Source organism: Pinus tabuliformis, chromosome 3_2 (genome assembly GCF_031772625.1).
Source record: "Pinus tabuliformis cultivar Carrire ecotype Pingquan chromosome 3_2, CPIR1, whole genome shotgun sequence".
Classification (NCBI taxonomy): domain Eukaryota; kingdom Viridiplantae; phylum Streptophyta; class Pinopsida; order Pinales; family Pinaceae; genus Pinus; species Pinus tabuliformis.
The window spans coordinates 600,216,754-600,235,057 of NC_142302.1; the positions used below are offsets into that span (position 1 = coordinate 600,216,754).

At 35.1% G+C, this 18,304-nt stretch overlaps 1 pseudogene; it reads left to right on the forward strand.

Annotated features, from left to right (window-relative positions):
• The first annotated feature begins 2,674 nt into the window (after nucleotides 1–2,674).
• LOC149182023 (WD repeat-containing protein LWD1 pseudogene) lies at nucleotides 2,675–11,960 on the forward strand (annotated as a pseudogene).
• The last annotated feature ends 6,344 nt before the right edge of the window (nucleotides 11,961–18,304 follow it).

Genomic DNA, 18,304 nt, shown 5'->3' on the forward strand with positions numbered 1-18,304 from the left:
GAACTATTATGACCAACGACCTATAATCATTTTATTCATTCATTGATCAAAGTTCTTGCCAACTAGAGTCATTGTGTTAATTGTTCTAATTGGTTAGAGTTACTATGGGTTACAATTCCTATTGGCTAGAATTATTAAGGTCATAGTTCTTCTTGAATTAATTCCAAAATCTATATTTTCAATGTCTCCATTATTTAAGTGATGAGCAATGGGAGAATGATGAGAACTATCCACCAAGATAAAAGGTCCTTAAGACTATGTTATCCAGATGCATGTATGTATGGTATTGATATTCTTGGCACTTTTACAACCTCCTCTTCCTCCCATATTTTGGTCATCCATTTTTCCAAATGGTTGAGTAAGTGATACGGTGAGTTGGCAAGGTAGTTTAAATATTAAATGTGATGGGGCGGTGTGTTTGAGTTTCAAATTTAAATTCAAAATCTTAAAGTTGCAGTATACCACCTCTCCTTTGTCTTGGATATTTCAAGTGGAAAGTGTGTTGGTATCTAAGTTTTATACTAATTTGAATTATTATAATTCTTTTTACAAATTTTAAACTCATCAATTAAAACAATTATAGTTCACAATAATTTTTTTTTTAAATAATATGGCAGACATGATTTAAATGCTTCACTATTTTAAATACCAATCAAGATGATGAGTCTTTAATTACCAAACAAGAGCTTTACATTCCATCCCCACATACAACCTTGTCATACAACAATGTATTTACAATTTTATTTTTTTTCCCTAATGTTCTTTTGAACTTATGTCTTATTTTTGAAGTCAAACTAAAAAGAAACTTGAGTATTATAGAGTGACTTGGCATATTATAATTAAAAATTGATAAATATTTTACCCTCCTTTCATAATTAAACTATTTTTCTATTTATTTTATTTATTGAAAAACCTTGTTATTCTTATGACTAGTTATAATGTAAATATTATAACTAAACATATTGGGAGACTAAACAAATTTAACTAAGCATATTCTTATGACTACGTATAGTGTAATAAGATCCTTAAAAAAATAGTTTAATTCAACATATTCAAATGACAATTTCAAAATAATATATTTGACAGCATATTCTTTGTCTGATTAATATATAGGAAAACTATCCAATACAAATTACCACCGACTTCAAATAAGTAATAAATAAATTATTTGATATAATAAATCTTCATCTTGTTTTTGTCCATTTCGTCATAAAAAGAATTTCTTGTTTTATTAATGGACAGAAAAGTCTTACAAGTTTCAGGAAAGAGAGAACTTTTTCATTTTGGAATCCTCTAACTTCAAGCCTGTACTACTATTATTAAAAGTTAAGTTAGTTTTGGTAGTAAATGAATAATTTTTTTATTGCATATTTAATTTGTCAAAAATATTACTTTGAAGTTTTGGAATCAAGGAAGTTAGGTTCTTACTCATATGACGTTAATTTTGATTGAAATCGCTATAACATCTAACATATTAAAGTAGTCTCTCGACGAAAAGAATTAACACAAGATTTGAAGCAACAATTTCAAAAAAATATTGCCAACTAATTTATATCCAAGGACCTATAGAAATTTAAAATATAATTAAAAATATTACAATTTCAAAAAAAAATGCCAACTAATTTATATCCAAAGAGCTATAGAAATTTAAAATATAATTAAAAGAGTTTTTATAAGAGTAGATGTTTTTATTATCAATTTTTTTTTTTCAAAAACTGAATAGAAAAAGTCCTTCCACATAAGAATATGATGTGAATCGAATAATTTTCAATAGATTCTAAATAGTTTACACATTTCTATTAGGCTCGAAAATTCATCATTGTCCTACTTGTATTCAAAATTAGCTTTTGTTTTTAGAATTATAATAGTCAACAAGTTTAATTGGAAACTTATGTATTCAGAATTAGTTTTTGTTTTTAGAATTATAATAGTCAAGGAGTCTAATTGGAAACTTATTGGGAAACCAACATGTAAAATTAAGGCCAATTTTATGGATTAAGTGTAATATGGTCATACACAATGCAGTTTATCTCAAACAACAACTTCAAACTCAAAAATTCGATAGCACTTGATTGATAATTAATAAAATGATAAAAATGATATGTAAATGCATCCATAGTACATATTTTCCTAACAAGAGCGTTTGCTAGACTTGCACATCATGAAAGATTTATTTTTGAAATTGAATCGAGCAACTTAATTTGGTACTCAATTGGAATTAGTTGAATCGACCTTGAGAATATTTTCTCTGTACGGCTACATCATCCTCATGAAAGTGATTTTATTCCAGGGTATGGTAATCTGTATGGCTACATTGTCCTCACGAAAGTGATCTTCTTTCAAGATATGGTAATCCGTTAACCTCTTTTAATAACTGTATCAACTACTTGTTTTGGTTCTGGTCAATTTAATCTTCTACTTTCTGCCTTCAACTCTACTGCTATGTATCCTCCACTGCAAAGTAACATCAATTAAAAGGAAATGGAATCAAGTAAATTAGTTTTTTATTCCTAATATAAATATTATAAGTGTTGAAATCACAATATGGTATTTGAGGGGATTTTAGTGAGATTGTGAAGGAGGCTTACATAGCTTGAATACCTACATTTGATCCCAAATCATATCCACGACCCCAACCTGATAAAGAGCACCCGCAGCAGCAACCTTCCTTCAAATGGAGAAGAGATCTCGCCATGAAGAGCCTCTTGTTTATGTCCGTTATGGAGTTGCTTTGGATTTTGTTGCAGTGGGGGACGGTGCCAACGCCTGTGGGCAAAAAGCTCAAAATTGTTGAAATGTAATTCCAATTGCAGCGTCATTCAGCATAAAACCGTCGTCAGTTCCCCGCACTGCTTTTACGGAAGGGTGGTATTTTTCGAGGGGACAGCGATCAAAATTACCAACTGACACGTGGCCACAAGCACTCTTCCAAAACAACCATTCCCGGCAGGTAAAGTTTGGTAAGATGGGACCTCCGGGTAATTGTGTCAGTCGTCCTATTAACTTGGAGCAGATCAACGTTGATGTACAGGCCTGCTATCTAACGTGAAGTGAACTTTCATTGATCGCCAGCTTTGTCAGTGAAACAATAAATGAAAAATTTACTAGGGTTGATAACTTAGGTAAAAGCTTTTAATTTTATTAGTTTTTTAATGCATGGGAGTATGGCATAGGTAAATGTAATATCATGGTTTTTTTGTTTTTTGTTGCAAGATAATGTAATGTGCAGAAGCGCAAATGTTTATTGTTTTTGTGGTAATGAAAAAAAGGGCAAAACGCAGCAGAGCATGAATGTCCAGTGTTTTGGCATGCAATGTAAAGGAATGTCCAGTGTTTTGGCATGCAATGTAAAGGAATGCGAGCAGCGCGAGTAAATTTGGTTTTGGTTGTTGTTCGTTGAGAAAATGAATGGCATAGGTAAATGTAATATCATGGTTTTTTTGTTTTTTGTTGCAAGATAATGTAATGTGCAGAAGCGCAAATGTTTATTGTTTTTGTGGTAATGAAAAAAAGGGCAAAACGCAGCAGAGCATGAATGTCCAGTGTTTTGGCATGCAATGTAAAGGAATGCGGAGCAGCGCGAGTAAATTTGGTTTTGGTTGTTGTTCGTTGAGAAAATGAATGTAAAAACGGAAGTGTATGTTAGAAATTTTTTTTACACAGGAGAATAAAATTTCAAAATAAAGATAAAGTAATTTTTTTTTGTGTGGAACTGAAACGTTCTCTCGTTGTAATCACTCTGTTGGAGGAAGATCTTATTTTGTAACAACAATATTTTTAATGAATACAAGTGTTTTTTGTGCATGTGTAAAATTCTATCTTCGTTGGGTGAGCATTTTTCCTATGTTCATTTTTGTTTGAAATCACCAACAAAAATGAAGTAGAGAGCCATCTCTTCCCATATTCAACAACCTGTTGCAAAAATTCCACCAGCAATTTTTCAATTTGAAATCAAGTGGGATAACATTTGAATTTTGAAATCCTTTGGTGCGTAGGTAGGATTGAATGCATTTAATTTCATATCTTATCCACCACTTGTATTAGCTTCGGTGTGTCGGCTGTCAGCAGTGCCAGAAATCAGGATCGCTGTGGAGTGGTCGGAATATTGAAAGTATTAACGGAAGTGTCAGCTGACGGAATTGGCAACGAGACGGATGAAGTCCACTGGCCACGTCAACGAGCTTGAGCAATCTGCAATCGAGATGAGCTCGGCGGTACAGTAAGTGGACAATATACACTTCCACATCTCCATTATAAATTGAGACGAGCTTACTATTAATTGCTTGAGCGTCTTATCGCAATCTAAACTTCACCTTGATTTGCATCCATTTTTCTGGACGGCCACATGGAGTTCATTTTATCCCCACTAGCTACAAGAATGGTAACGGCCAGGTTTAGAATTTATGAGTCTGTCAACGTGGAGGCCATAATGGGTTTCAGCCAGCATGGCCACAAAGCGTAAGTGAAGCGCAGTCTAGCTCTTACATTTTTTCCCCTGAGATTTGGTAATAGAATTTGATATAAATTATTTTATACTACAGGCATTTTTTATCTAAATTATTTTATACTACAGGAATGTGAACTTTGAATTTGGTTCTCCTTATTTATCCAATTTGATCTAAATTATTTTATACTAAAGGCATTTAAACTTTGAATTTGGTTCTCCTTATTTACCCAATTTGATCTAAATTATTTTATACTTAAGGCATTTAAACTTTGAATTTGATCCTCGTCTTTTTTTAACTATTTTGATTCTTAGGATTTACATAATAATTTTTCAGATTTAAACTTAAATGTTATAGCTTACATGATTTTTCAGTAACCAATTAAAGTATCTTTAAACTTTTGGCAAATATTCATTATAAAAAACGAAAATCTAATTTTTTTTTGAACATTTTACTTTTCTTAACAAAAATTATTAATTAAATTTAATCTAAAATGTAATTTTTTTTATACATTGTAATTTTTATCAACAAAATTTATCTATAAAATTTATACTACAACTAAAAGATCAAAGTTATACAATTTTATTATATATAAGAAGTACTTATAGAGTCACCAAATTAAAGGCTCCAAGACCCAGAGCTAACTAGAGAGGCTTTCTATCTTCTCATACAACTAGGACAACCACATTAGTAAATGTGGTTGATAAGGCCTATAATTATGATTATGGTTATTAATTAATATTACTACTATTGTTAATTAACATTATTATTTTAATTGTTAATTATATTTAATAACATTATTAACTAATAATAATAATTAATTCGTTCATCAATATTTCATTCATTATAAATTAATTCATTAATTCATTAAATAATAAATTAAATAATTAAATAATGGTTGACCATGGTTGGTTTTTATATTGAGACAATCATTGTTACAATGTGACATTCTACCATGGTTGGATATGATTGACAATGGTTAACCATGACTGATATTATAAACCCAAGAGAATAATAAGCCCAGAGGATTGATATTGTAAACCCAAGGGAATAATAAACCCAAGAGATTAATACTAAAACCCTAAGGGATTATGAACCCAAGAGAATAATATTATAAACCCAAGGCATATAAACCCTAAGATAAATATTATAAACATGGTTGACCATGGTTCATACAATCCTTGGACCATGGCTGACTATGAATGACCATGGTTGATCATGGTTGACGATGATTATCATATCGAGATAATCTTTGTGATAATGTGACATTAAACCATGGTTGATACAATGATTGATTTTCATATTGAGACAATCTTTGCTAGAATGTGACGTTGGACCATGGTTGACCAAGACTGATTTTATAAAGCATGGCTCACCATGGTTGAATAATATTAAACCCAAGGGACTAATAATATAAACCCAATGTATATAAACCCTAAGATAAATATTATAAACACTAAAATAGACATGGTTGACCATCATTTATTTTCATATTGAGGAAATCCTTCTCAAATGTGACATTGGACCATCGTTAACTATGCTTGACCATGATTGATTTTCAAATCGGCATAATCTTTATCACAATTTGACATAGGACCATGGTTGACCATGGTTGATACTTGTATTCATACAATATTTGTCACAATGCAACATCGGACTATCATTGACCACGATTGAATTTATAAAATATGGTTAACTATGATCGAAATTATAAACCCAAGGGAATAAAAAAGAGTAGGGATTAATACTTGTGGTAGTGTTTTTGTTGCAATGGTGTACGAAAAGACACCTCCTTAACAGTTGATTGTTCCCTACAAAGGATCACATACAGAATTGGTGTTGTTAGTGGACAAACTTAAATAAACACAACATTGTAAATAGTGGAAACAATGCATACGTAAACATAAATTAAAACAAAGTGGTCAATGCATAAACAATGCTCAATGGAGCAAACAAGTCAATAAAATAATGGGAAAATGTCCATTTATTAATTGTTGGTAGTAGATGTTGAATAAAATAGATGAATCTTAGACACTTGAAGAGAATTATTTGAGATATTGTGCTAAAAAATCCTTAGCTAGGGAGTGCTTTTTGTCAATCTCTTTGCAATTTTCTCGTCTCTCTCAAAGAAGTATGAAGACTCTCCAATGGTGGATAACTCTTTTCTCACTAAGATGATGGATTTCTTAGAAGAAATATGGTCAACATGCTAGTGTTATTCCCTTGTTTGGCTTCAATAATGGAATGGTGGTTTTCTTTGATAGCAATTTGGCTAGCATGACAATGTCTCATATTTTGGCTCTCCCATTGCCTATTTATATAGAATCTTTGAATCCATCTTCCCCCTCTTAGTTCATGCATGATAATGACCCATGAGTAAGTCAAGATGATTCCATTGAGAGTTTTATATCTTTAGGGTGATTCGAATTCGGTTGTCTTGGGCTGAGAGCATGTCAGAGAATCAGCTCCAAGTATGTGGAATGGTCTTGAACCATTGAGTCATCAATTTCTGCGACCGCGCGACTTTTGAAGTATATTCCGCGCGAGAGGCTATCGAAGAAACAATCATAGTGACATCAATTTTGTTTACCTTTATAAACTTTGGACCTTAGGAGAAATTAATTTTTTTAAACATCATGATGTATTCAAGTGGAAAATCTTCACCCGTGCATTCTGCTGGACACCTTTTAGCGTCTTCTAGATTGTGCAAACATGGGTACAATTTTATCGTGTTAACAATAGTAAAAACCCTATGGATTATAATCCTAAGGCAATAATATTAAACCCTAGGAATATGAACCCTTAGATTAATAAACCTAAGGGATTCATATTATATAGCCATGGTCTAATTGGAAATACAACCATGGTATTTAAGCATGGTAATTTAACTAAAGGATATAAATAACTCACCCATGGTATTATCCACCCATGGTATTTTCTCACTCATGGTATTTACCCATGATAATGTAACTAAAAAAGGTTATAAATAACAAGCCTCTTTTTGTAAGAGGTAAGTGTTGTAACTTTTTCTAACACCTTTAAAAGTTACAATTTTTTTTTAAATTTTCCAAAATTCACCACGCCTTCCTTCAATCTTATCCTTTCCTCGGAAAATGCCTTCCTTTAAATATCATTCCATTTAACCCTTTCCATTTCTAAAGGATTAATTGTTTCTGAGGATTTTATAAATGTTTCTGAGTTATTTTTAATAGTTTTTATATTTTTAATATTTAATTTTATTAAAAAAATATAATTATATATATATTTTAAAATTATTTATTTAAAATACCGAACTTACGTTAAAAATATCGAGTCTGCCCAATCTCTAAATATTGGAACCACATTTGTTACCATGTATTACGGGTAATTAAATGTCAAAGTCAATGAGTCAAATCAAACCTATGTCCCCACCCCACATCTCACACAATAAAATAACATTATAGATGTGTGAAGTAACAAATCTATGGTTTATGAAGGGGGCTACCTATCCAACCTTTAACCTACCACCCCCCAAAGTTGTTTCAATTTTACTTCCTTTTCCACGTGTTATCATTTCATATATTGCATACCCCCTACCTAAACCATTTACCATTTACTACCCCCAAGAGCGCTGTAAAACTAATTTTTACAATGATTTGAATTTATAATATCAGGCGGGAAGGTCTACGAGGTATGCAAGAAAAATTATATATTATAGAGTTTGTAGGGAAGGAGATAATGGAGAGAAGACTTTTACAGTCATATTTTTTTGAAATGAGCTTATGTGTGAATGATTGAAGGAAGAGGAGGCTAGGTCAACAATCAAAATATATCCTCATGCACGTAAAATTGTTTCAGAAGTACATTTAAAAAATAAAGTATTCCAATGTTAGAAAGAGATCTTTCCTACTTGTGGAATAATTTTATACTATGGATATAAAAATGACAATAATTATGAAGAGGAAAATGTAGAAAAATTGGATAAATTATTATCCAAAGATTTTACAAAAATAAAATCGGAAACTAAAATATATTTTACCAATCATGGCAAAACAAGACGGTTTTCAAAACCATGGGAAAGAAGTCGATAGTTTTATGAAATATGTTTATGACTCTTATTTATTCATAAATATATAAATTCAGGAAAAACAAGACATGGATTTCAAACAATAGATAGTTTTACGGGATAAAATCAATTGAAGAAATATTTCATGATTTGATTTATGAAATTCATGAGGAAAGGAACATTAAAACAAGACATGGTTTTATATTGAAGACATGGTTTTTCAAAACCATAGGAAGGAATTGTTTTCATGGAAATATGGAAATATGATTTTATATATTTTTGGGAAATATTTTATCAAAATATCTTATTCCCAAAATTTTAAGATTTATATTTTTTAAAATTGAAGAGTGACAAAAAAATCAATGATTTCCAAAAAAATTTCAAATTTCTTGACAATGATTAAGCACATAAAGGATAATTAAGATAATTGAATTATCAAAGAATTTTATCAAAGGACAGGGGATTAATCAATTCTATAAAAATGGATCAGTCAACTAGATTATGGGCATATTAACTGAGTTTTAGGGAGAAACTTCAACAACCTCCAGATTCTGAGGTAAAATATCAACATGCAAAAGATTAAGGAAGATTTGTGACAAAAAATGGGCAACCAATTTCAAGAATAAAGGAAATCAATCAGCAATTAGTGAGCCAATTTCCGGACTTGAGGGAACAGAATCCACAATCAAGCAATAATTTCCAAATTTATAAGGAATAATCTTAAACAACTTCATATATCTTAGTGGAAGAATCACAAACAAAAGGATCAATCCAAAATTTAAAGGCATAAGACTTTTTCCCATTTCCATATTTTCTGCAGAATATTGTATTTTTAGTTTATTTGGTAGGATTTGTTTCATATAGACTAGTGACAATTTGAGGAATATGTTTTCTTATATATTGTTTCATTTTCATTGTAAAAGGGTTGGATTTTGATGCCAGAACCTGCCATTTTTGTAAAGACTTTTATTACAAGAATTTAATTAAAGTATTATGGATTTAGTTTCATGACATAAATTATTTTTCATGTATGTCTTTACCTGTTATTCCATAATCTATTTATGCATATGTTCAAGGTAACATAGGATTTAGGGTAAGGCTAGGTTTGAGTATCAATCTCCGTGATAACCCTTGCAAAGTTATCATCTACACTAAGATTAGCTAATTGAACATTCTGTTTAAACTAGCTCATTTGCATCACTTAATTGGTGTCTTATGTCATCTCTCGAATGTATATCTGTTTGGCTATAGAATTATTCTACACGCATCTACTATATTTGATTGATTAAGTACTAAGCATGAATACTTAATTATCTAATTTCTCTTCTATTCCTCCACCAAACTTTTAAGCTATGTTTTATGTCAGAATTATACATTGGCGCTTTGATTAAGTTTCAACAAGAGAGGGATTTATTTTTGTGAAAAGATTGGATAATCGTTAGCATCCACCTATAACAAATAATAGATCTATCCAATGTGCTTCAAAGGTTGTTTTACAGTGACAATGAACAACGCTAAAAAAAGCCTTGTAACACTTGAAGGAGGCCCCTCTGATTCGAGTGTCAGCTTGAACCTAAAGTTTGGTCCAGTTGGTATCTCGGCACAGTTTCACAGCCATGAAATGCCTTCGCGAAACAAGTACAACGGGAATATTGTCTAGAAAAATGTAGTTGCAACGATCATTTTCTGATCTAATGAAAATTTAATTCCTGATTTATTTTATGGTTTTGTTTACTTTTGTTCTTTTCTTGATGTGAAAATTACTCATATATTGGGGCCCTCCAAGACCTAGATCAGTGGTTTCAGAGAAGGTTATGACTCTATGGGAATCATGATTTTAACGGTTTAAAACATATGTAACCAATACTTAACTATGAGATAATCAAGCTCATGCACAGTTGTGACATCTTATTTTTTATATTTTATTTTAATGATGGCATATGCCTCTATGTCATTGGGAGAGTGCCAATTATGAGGGGGGTAGGTTTTATGTGATTTGAAGTCCCATTTTAGTCATCATATTTTTGCATTTGCTTTTTCAATGATGAACAATTCAAAGGAATCTGATTATTTGAGGCTCACCCTCTCTCCGTAGGGGCAGTGCCACTCCTAAGAGTCTAGCAAAGATCATTCTATGTCTTCCCCACACACCAAAATCACCATCAATGGTCCATTGCGGCGATCAACCACGATTTCACAAAGCGTGCATGAAGGGTCTCTTGGAAACCCTGCCTAGAGAGAAACATATATGTAGATCTTTATACACAGTAAAAAATTGTTGAGGAATGTGAACAAAATCATTATGATACTTAGCCATGATTATGCAACTAGAAAGTGTAAAATATAAGTAGTTTGGAGCAGTGGAAGTGTTTGAATATCTACACATACGAAGCACCATGACATATATATGGCATGAACTAGAGTGTTCACAAATACAAGAAGTATCGACTGGGGATAGCGAGTCTGGTGGATAACTATAGCAACAGAGTGGAGATCATTTAGTTGGACAATGAGAGGGGCGACATCAAGGCTAACCCCAAGCTTTTGTTCGAACATCCATACCCACCCACTAAGATGATGTTCATACACGACAAAGAATGCCAAAAAATAGACCTCTTAGACAACTCAGTCAATTATCTCCACATATGGAACATTTCTAACAACTGCATCGAGGCAAAGAGCCTTTTGAATAATAACAAGACAAGTGAGTTTTGTGGCCCTCGCACTTCCTTCGATTGAAATGAGCAGGAACCCAAGAGGATTGGCAATTGCAGCATCGACACCACCTGCACCATTTGGGACATCGACAAGAAGGTTGTCGATGACGAGTTGATTTCCCATGACAAGGAGGGATACAACATTTTGTGGGGGCTACCGATGTTTTTTCCTATGTTAGCAAATATGGGTTTGGGAGGGTTTTCTTATTTATGAACAAGGAGCACTCTACAATTATCTATGGGATCTCTCAGCTTGATATTCTTCTAGTCAGATTAGGTTGAAACAAGTAAGAACCCATATACATGGCTACCATCATCATGGAAATCACCAAGGTTGTAGTCTTGGATCTCATATATCCAACCTTAACTGCCATAGAGCTCCAGAGGCACCATGTTAGTGTTAATGCCATTGATTTGGCACCCCATAGCTCTTGCCACATATGCACTTCTAGAGATGACTCACAATCCATCATATGGGATCTCTCCTCAATGAGAAAACCTTTAGATGGAAACCTCGATCCTATTCTTACTTACATTGTTGTGGTCGAGATCAAGTAGTTGTAGTGGTCCTCCACTTAGCCTGATTGGGGCGACATAAACCTCTCCAGCAAGTTGCATATGTTGAGGGTTTCAAAGGACATGTCACACCATACTGATATTTATTGGAAGGAGATAAAGGAATTCGATTTGCAGTTGAAATTTCTCCTGCTGAGCTTCTATTTCCTGAGCAATGAGTACACCATGAAAACCTAAGCACCCCATATCTAGAAGTATACCTCCTAGAAAGATGATGATGATGAACTGAATCTGGTGAAGATGAAGCTCTTGGTCATCACTAAGTCCCAACGTCAGATATCCCAATATAAATTGAGCGTTTGTTTTTTTCATAGCTGTAATTCGCAGTAGAGGAAGACATCGAGTTGAACGGGCAATCCATATCGATCATCAACAAGCTTAGACTACTTCCCATGCTCACTCATGTCATGGTGAAGCATTTTTTGCATGGGGAATTCCTGGAATGAGGAATAATATCTGTTTTAAAGAATTGTCTAGAGCCCCTCCCTAACCAATATATTCCAAATGGGACACTCCACACAAGTTTTCTCAGCATCCTCACACATTTTTCTATTGACATTGATGGTTCTGAAAGGTGACAGAAGCTTAAAAATAGTAGACTGGGGAAAGTGGTAATGTTCTTATCAAAATCAAATGAAGAAAATGTTGGGAACATAACTCAACGAATAGAATTAATTTTCATATTGTCACAAAAATTGGAATGCATTTTTTTTTTATGCTTTCTTACCCATGGATTCTACATTGGTTCTTTACTGAGAACAATTTTCACATCTTTGTTGGAAATGGTTGGAGTTTTGTTATGTTTTTTTAAGTAGGAGGCATTGATTCCAAGGATCAAAGGATTTTAAATTTCCTGGTTCATTCTCGATGAACACTATTAATCTTATAGATCAAATCCAACAACATAATTTATTCATGTCTAGATGAGATTGCCACCTTCACACATGTGAAGGCTATATGAAAAAGCTAAACTAAATATGATGTGATTGTTTGAATAATTAACAACATGTATACAGATGCTTGGTATGGAGGAAATTGAAAGTAGAAAACAATACAACATTTCCTAGTGAAAGAGCTTCCAAATCGTGAACAAAATAAAGAAGGTTCAACAGATGGTTTGGAAAATGAGTTGGGAAACCAATGAAATATTGTAAAATTGGAAAGCTTATATCATCTGGATACATCACCGAGCTTTATAATTCTTCTTGGATATCAATTTATGTTCTTGAGTTTATGTATTCTAAATTCAATGGCAAAACATCACTTGCTTGGTTTGGGAAAGTTTTCCCTATGTGCTCTTGATATAGTTCTCTTATCAATTCATAGCAATGGGAATTAGAAATGTCACAATAGAGTGCTTTGAGGAAGTATTTACAACACCTCATTGGATGATGATAACATTCTAGATCTCTACCAGATAGATCGACAAGCGATATCGAGGTTCATTACAAGTTATCTCTGTCCTCGAACCTTCGTTCATCATGGTTATGGGTCAACCACACAAAACCATTTGCCAAAGAAGCCCATTTTCTCAGCTATACATTTTCCACCTCACAGTTCGCCCACAAGCATTACAAAGTATCTCTATCCTCAGCTCTTTGTTCATCATGGTTATGGGACAACCACACAAAAACCTTTCCATTGAAATCCATTTTCTTGGTCACACAATGTCAATATCACAGTTGGCTCACAAGCATTATAGGGTATCTCTATCCTTAGATATTCATGCATTATGGTTACATGTCATCCGAAAACCCTTGGTTATGGGTCAACCACACAAAACCCTTGTCTTAAATAACACTTGGTTAACCACAACTCATCTTCGACAAAGGCGTCTCTAGAGGGAACTTCACCCAATGGGTACTATTGTTTCCTAAGCAAGGAGGAATGATCCAAATGGAAATTCACTCATGGTGTTTAATCATGGTAATTAAAATAAAGTCTATAAATAACTCACCCATGGTATTATCCGCCCATGGTATTTACCCATGGTAATGTAACTAGAAAAGGTTATAAATAATGATCCTCTTTTTGTAAGAGGGTAGATTGTCCAACACTGTAGTTGCAAAAATCATTTTGTGATCTAATCAAAATTCAATTCCTAATTTGTTTTCTAGTTTGGTTTACTTTTTTTCTTTTCCTATTGCGGTAATTACTCAGATCTTGGCCCCCCTAAGACCCGAATTAAACCAAGCGAATAATAAACTCAATGGATAAAAGTTATAAACCCAAGGTATACAAGGTATATAAATCCTAAGCTAAATATTATAATCCCTAAAATAAACACATAGGGATTAATACTAAAAACCCAAAGGATAAAAAACACAAGGGAATAATAATAAACCTTAGGAATATGAACCCTTTGATTAATAAACCCTAAGGATCGATATTAGTTTTCTTCTGTAGGCTTGATAGGATCCTTTTTCTATTGATATTTCATGAATATAAGTATAATTTATACAAAATTGCAGGTGGCCTCAACCTGCCCACAGGAAACCAAGTTTATTGGCCACCTGTCTGCATCGAATGCTGTCCAAAATTTAAAAAGAGTTTTCCTTACCATCCATGTTACATTGGAAACTTTATCTACTATATAATTCTTATTAAAATAGTAAATGCTAACCATCATATAGACAAAATTACACTGACAGGGCTACTTCAGTCATCTGATGAGTCCACAGGGGCTGGGGCTTTTGTGCTTGAGCCCGGAATTTCACTTCTCTTCATATCCTAAAGGCTCTGTTCAATCTTGTTCACAGTGAGGTTGTTGTGGTACAACTACAATTGGACAAATTGTATCTCTCGTTGTAATTCCTTCATTCTTGGCTCAGCTGGTCTATCTTCCTCTGGGTCTTCTCTTTCCTTGTAGTTTGTCATTGTGCCGGCCAGGATGTTTTTCATGACCCAATACTGCTGGATGGTTTGGCAGAATAGCATTTGGAATCCTCTGGTATTCTCAGGGTCTTTAACAATTGTTTCCCATTACTTCATATTGCTCTCTTGATTTTCTATGTTATTGTTTAGTTCTCTTTCCCATTCAGAAATTACTTTTTTCACCTTAGGCGGTGTTCCTACGACGTATGCATTGATAAGGTTCTGCATACTCTCCTTCCTTGTTTTCCTGCCTCTTTTGCTCGGTCCTTTCCTAAAAGTTGGTTCCAAACCTTTCATCTTTTTTTCTAACCTTTCCATTTCCTCTGTTTCTTTTCTTTCTCGATTGGTTACATTCTTTCGCCATCCTATTCTCCTTGCATATTTTTTCCTCCCTTTCTAAGCAGCGCATCGGTATCTGAGCTAGAGCATGGTTTGAGTGCCGAGGCTTCGAAGTTTTCTGCACTATACTTTTTATATTACCTAAAACAGAAACCAGGAATACAACATTGTAAGTCATCAACATATTAATCAAAGTGGCCTCAGGCATCCCCCATTCCAAGTGGGACTTCTCTGGCACGAGCATTTTTAATCGCTTCGTGCCCTAAGAACTATGGTAAACCTCATTGACGACCTAATTCCCCCCTCCCTCCTCTGAGAATTGGAGGATAATGACCTCCCCTTCGTTCTAGTAGCTTCCCATAGGAATTTGAAGAGCCCAGCTCCCTCGAGGCTTCCCTGCACCTCCTCCCTACTGTAATTGCAACCCTACCCTGGGTATCGCCACCCCAATGAGCAAGGGATTGCTTCTCAATCTCCCACTAAGCTACAAATCTCATACCGGTCCATGAGAGAGCTATCCTTCACCATTGGGTCCCCTCGAAGGAGCTAAGAAAAAGCTTTCTCAGAGCAATTTCCCTCCCCCAATTGCAACCCCAGTTACTGCCTCTATTCCCACAGCCCTTTTCCAGGTCCAGGCTCAGTTCTGGATTGAGGAATATCAGCCTTGTTAACAATTCTAAGGATCCTTCTAACCCTCCGCACATTACTAAGACACCTTCCTTCCTGAGCCACATTCTCAACCAAAGTAGCTTGTTAGGAATGTTCCTATAGCCACTGTGGAAACCCCTATGGATATCCCAGCAGGCCACATTATGACTCGTATTTCTACTTTTACCCTGAGACCTATCTACCCTGAGGCAAAAACTAGGGTTCCCAAACCCCCTTCCCCGGGTGACAAACGTGTCGAATTCTCCCTAGGATAACAGGCAAAAACCCCAAGAGAAATGACCGACCTCAATAGTGAACACATCCGGGGGCATCATTACCATTAACCAGTGTTCTGCTTCTAAAATCACATTTTCCAGATAGTTATGAGTGGGAGCCAAGAGGACATACCAATTCTTGCAGGTGAAAACCGAACACAGCTCGATGTCCTCCAGCCCTCATCTTTCACCACCTTCAGCTACATGTTCAACCTTGTCTTCCTGCATGCAAATGCCTCTTAGCCTAGATTTCTTACCTTTTTGTCTTTCTGTCCACCTACCTCGCCTACCGCCTGAAGGACTCACCACGTACCTTATTTCTCCGTTCACCACCCATTCTCTCACATGAATGTCTCAGGATGGGGTTCCCATGACTTCCCCATAATTTCCATGCATTAAGTCTCTCCTACCATCGGCTTCCCCTACCGCGAATTTAATCTAGATACCTTTCCACTTGACGTTTTTCGTTACCTTCCTCCCTTTGTCGATATTGACACCTGACCATCCTCTCTCACCTTTGCCTGCTTGAGCAGCTGTATCAGTCCTGCACTACGCACTGCCATTTGCTTGCTCTCATGGCCCCTAGACAACCTCTTCTCCCTCTACCCTCCATGGTAGTTGGGCATCTGATCCCCCCTCGGCCCACCATGGTCACTGACCTTCCTCTCCCTCGTTTACTCCACCCTGCCTTTCGCTCCCCGATTGGGGGTTTTCTCCCTTCTCCTTGTCTATTCTTAGGGTTTCCTCTAAACTTCTCATGCCTTCCTTTTGGCTTAACTCCTCTCCCCTTATATCAAGGTTGCTACCTCTTTGCCCATACCCCCAGTTGGCTAGGTTATTTGCTGCCACGTTACTTGATTTGTGGACATGCAGAAGGACAATGTAGTTTATCCTTCATATTAGATTTCCTATTTCTTAGACTAGCCTTGACGTCCTCCAACTTTGGCTTATTTTCTCCCATTTGGTTCCTTGCTACAGTTTTTCACCACTTCTATAGCTAGCTTTGAGTCTCCCTCCACCTCAATTCTCTGAAAGCTTTCCCTCTTTACGATTTCTAACCCCCGCTTCAGTGCATAGAGCTCAGCTTCATTATTTCTCGCAATACCACAATCCATAGAAAACAGATAGATGATATTGCCTTTGGAATCTCTGAACATGCCTCCAAATCCAGCTGCCCCTAGGTTCCCTTTTTCTACTCTGTCAAAGTTAAGTTTGATGAAGTCTTTCTGAGGGCACGTGAAAATGATTGGAGAATTGTTGGGTGGGGATTTCTATTTCCAAGAGTTAGTATTCAGAATTTTGGGTTTTAGGCTTAATCATACCATTATTCGACCTTCCTGAGGATTGATCTCCTAATCCTCTGGGTACTAGTTCTCTTCTAGGATTGTTTCTCTTATATTCTTGACAATCATTCCCCATAATTCTATTGTTGTTCTCTTTTCCCCTTTGAAGATTATTTTGTTTCTTTCCTTCCACATCACCTAGAGAAGGAATCCTAATGATATATGCTAAGCATGGTTTAGAATTGGATTATGGTAAGGCTTCCTTCTCCATTTATCCATTGTTGATTTCATGCTTGTTTGATCCGTGTCACTAAGGCCGAAAAGTTGCTCATGGTTTTTCCAGAGTATTTCTCTATAGCTGCAGGCGTTTGTTAGATGTTCCATTGATTCTGAGTGTCCTCCACAAGTGCAATAGGCCGATGGTCCCTGCAACCCCTTTATTTGAAGTTGATCCCAAGTGAGTGCTCTACCATGCCGAGTTATCCATAGGAAGAAAGAAATTTTCGGCCATAATTTGTCTTGCCATATTCGATCCCATATGGGTGGCCCTTGCTAGTGGTTGTGTGTTGCTTGTAGGTGGTAGCCTTCTTGGATGGTGAACATCCCTTTGATTTTGTACCCCCATCTTATTATATTCGGGCCTTCCGATATTGCAATTTTCTAGGACTCCATCTCCTTCTCGTATGTTTCCCACTGAATGAATTCTAGAGCATCCGACCAACCCTGTTTCTACTTTCATTTTCTCCAATGTTTTCCCATGTCAAGGCTCCAAACAAATTTCACTGTTTGGTTTGCAGGGTCATTGGTGAATTGACATATTTCCCCTTGATTAGGTCTATTATGTAATTTTTCTCTCTGCTGCCACGCATTCTAGAAATTGGATTTGTCTCCTCCATTTATTTCCCAGAAGCTATGAGTTCTTATCAGTTCCTTATTTTCTGATGGTAAATTCCATATGGATGATCCCTTGATGTTTTCCTAGACTCTTAGCCTTCCTTCTATCAATCGTGGCATTCCATATTTTCTCTCCCATATTCCTTTCCATAGATCTGTTGCACCCTGGATCCATATCCACCATATCTTGCCTCCCATGACCTAGTTT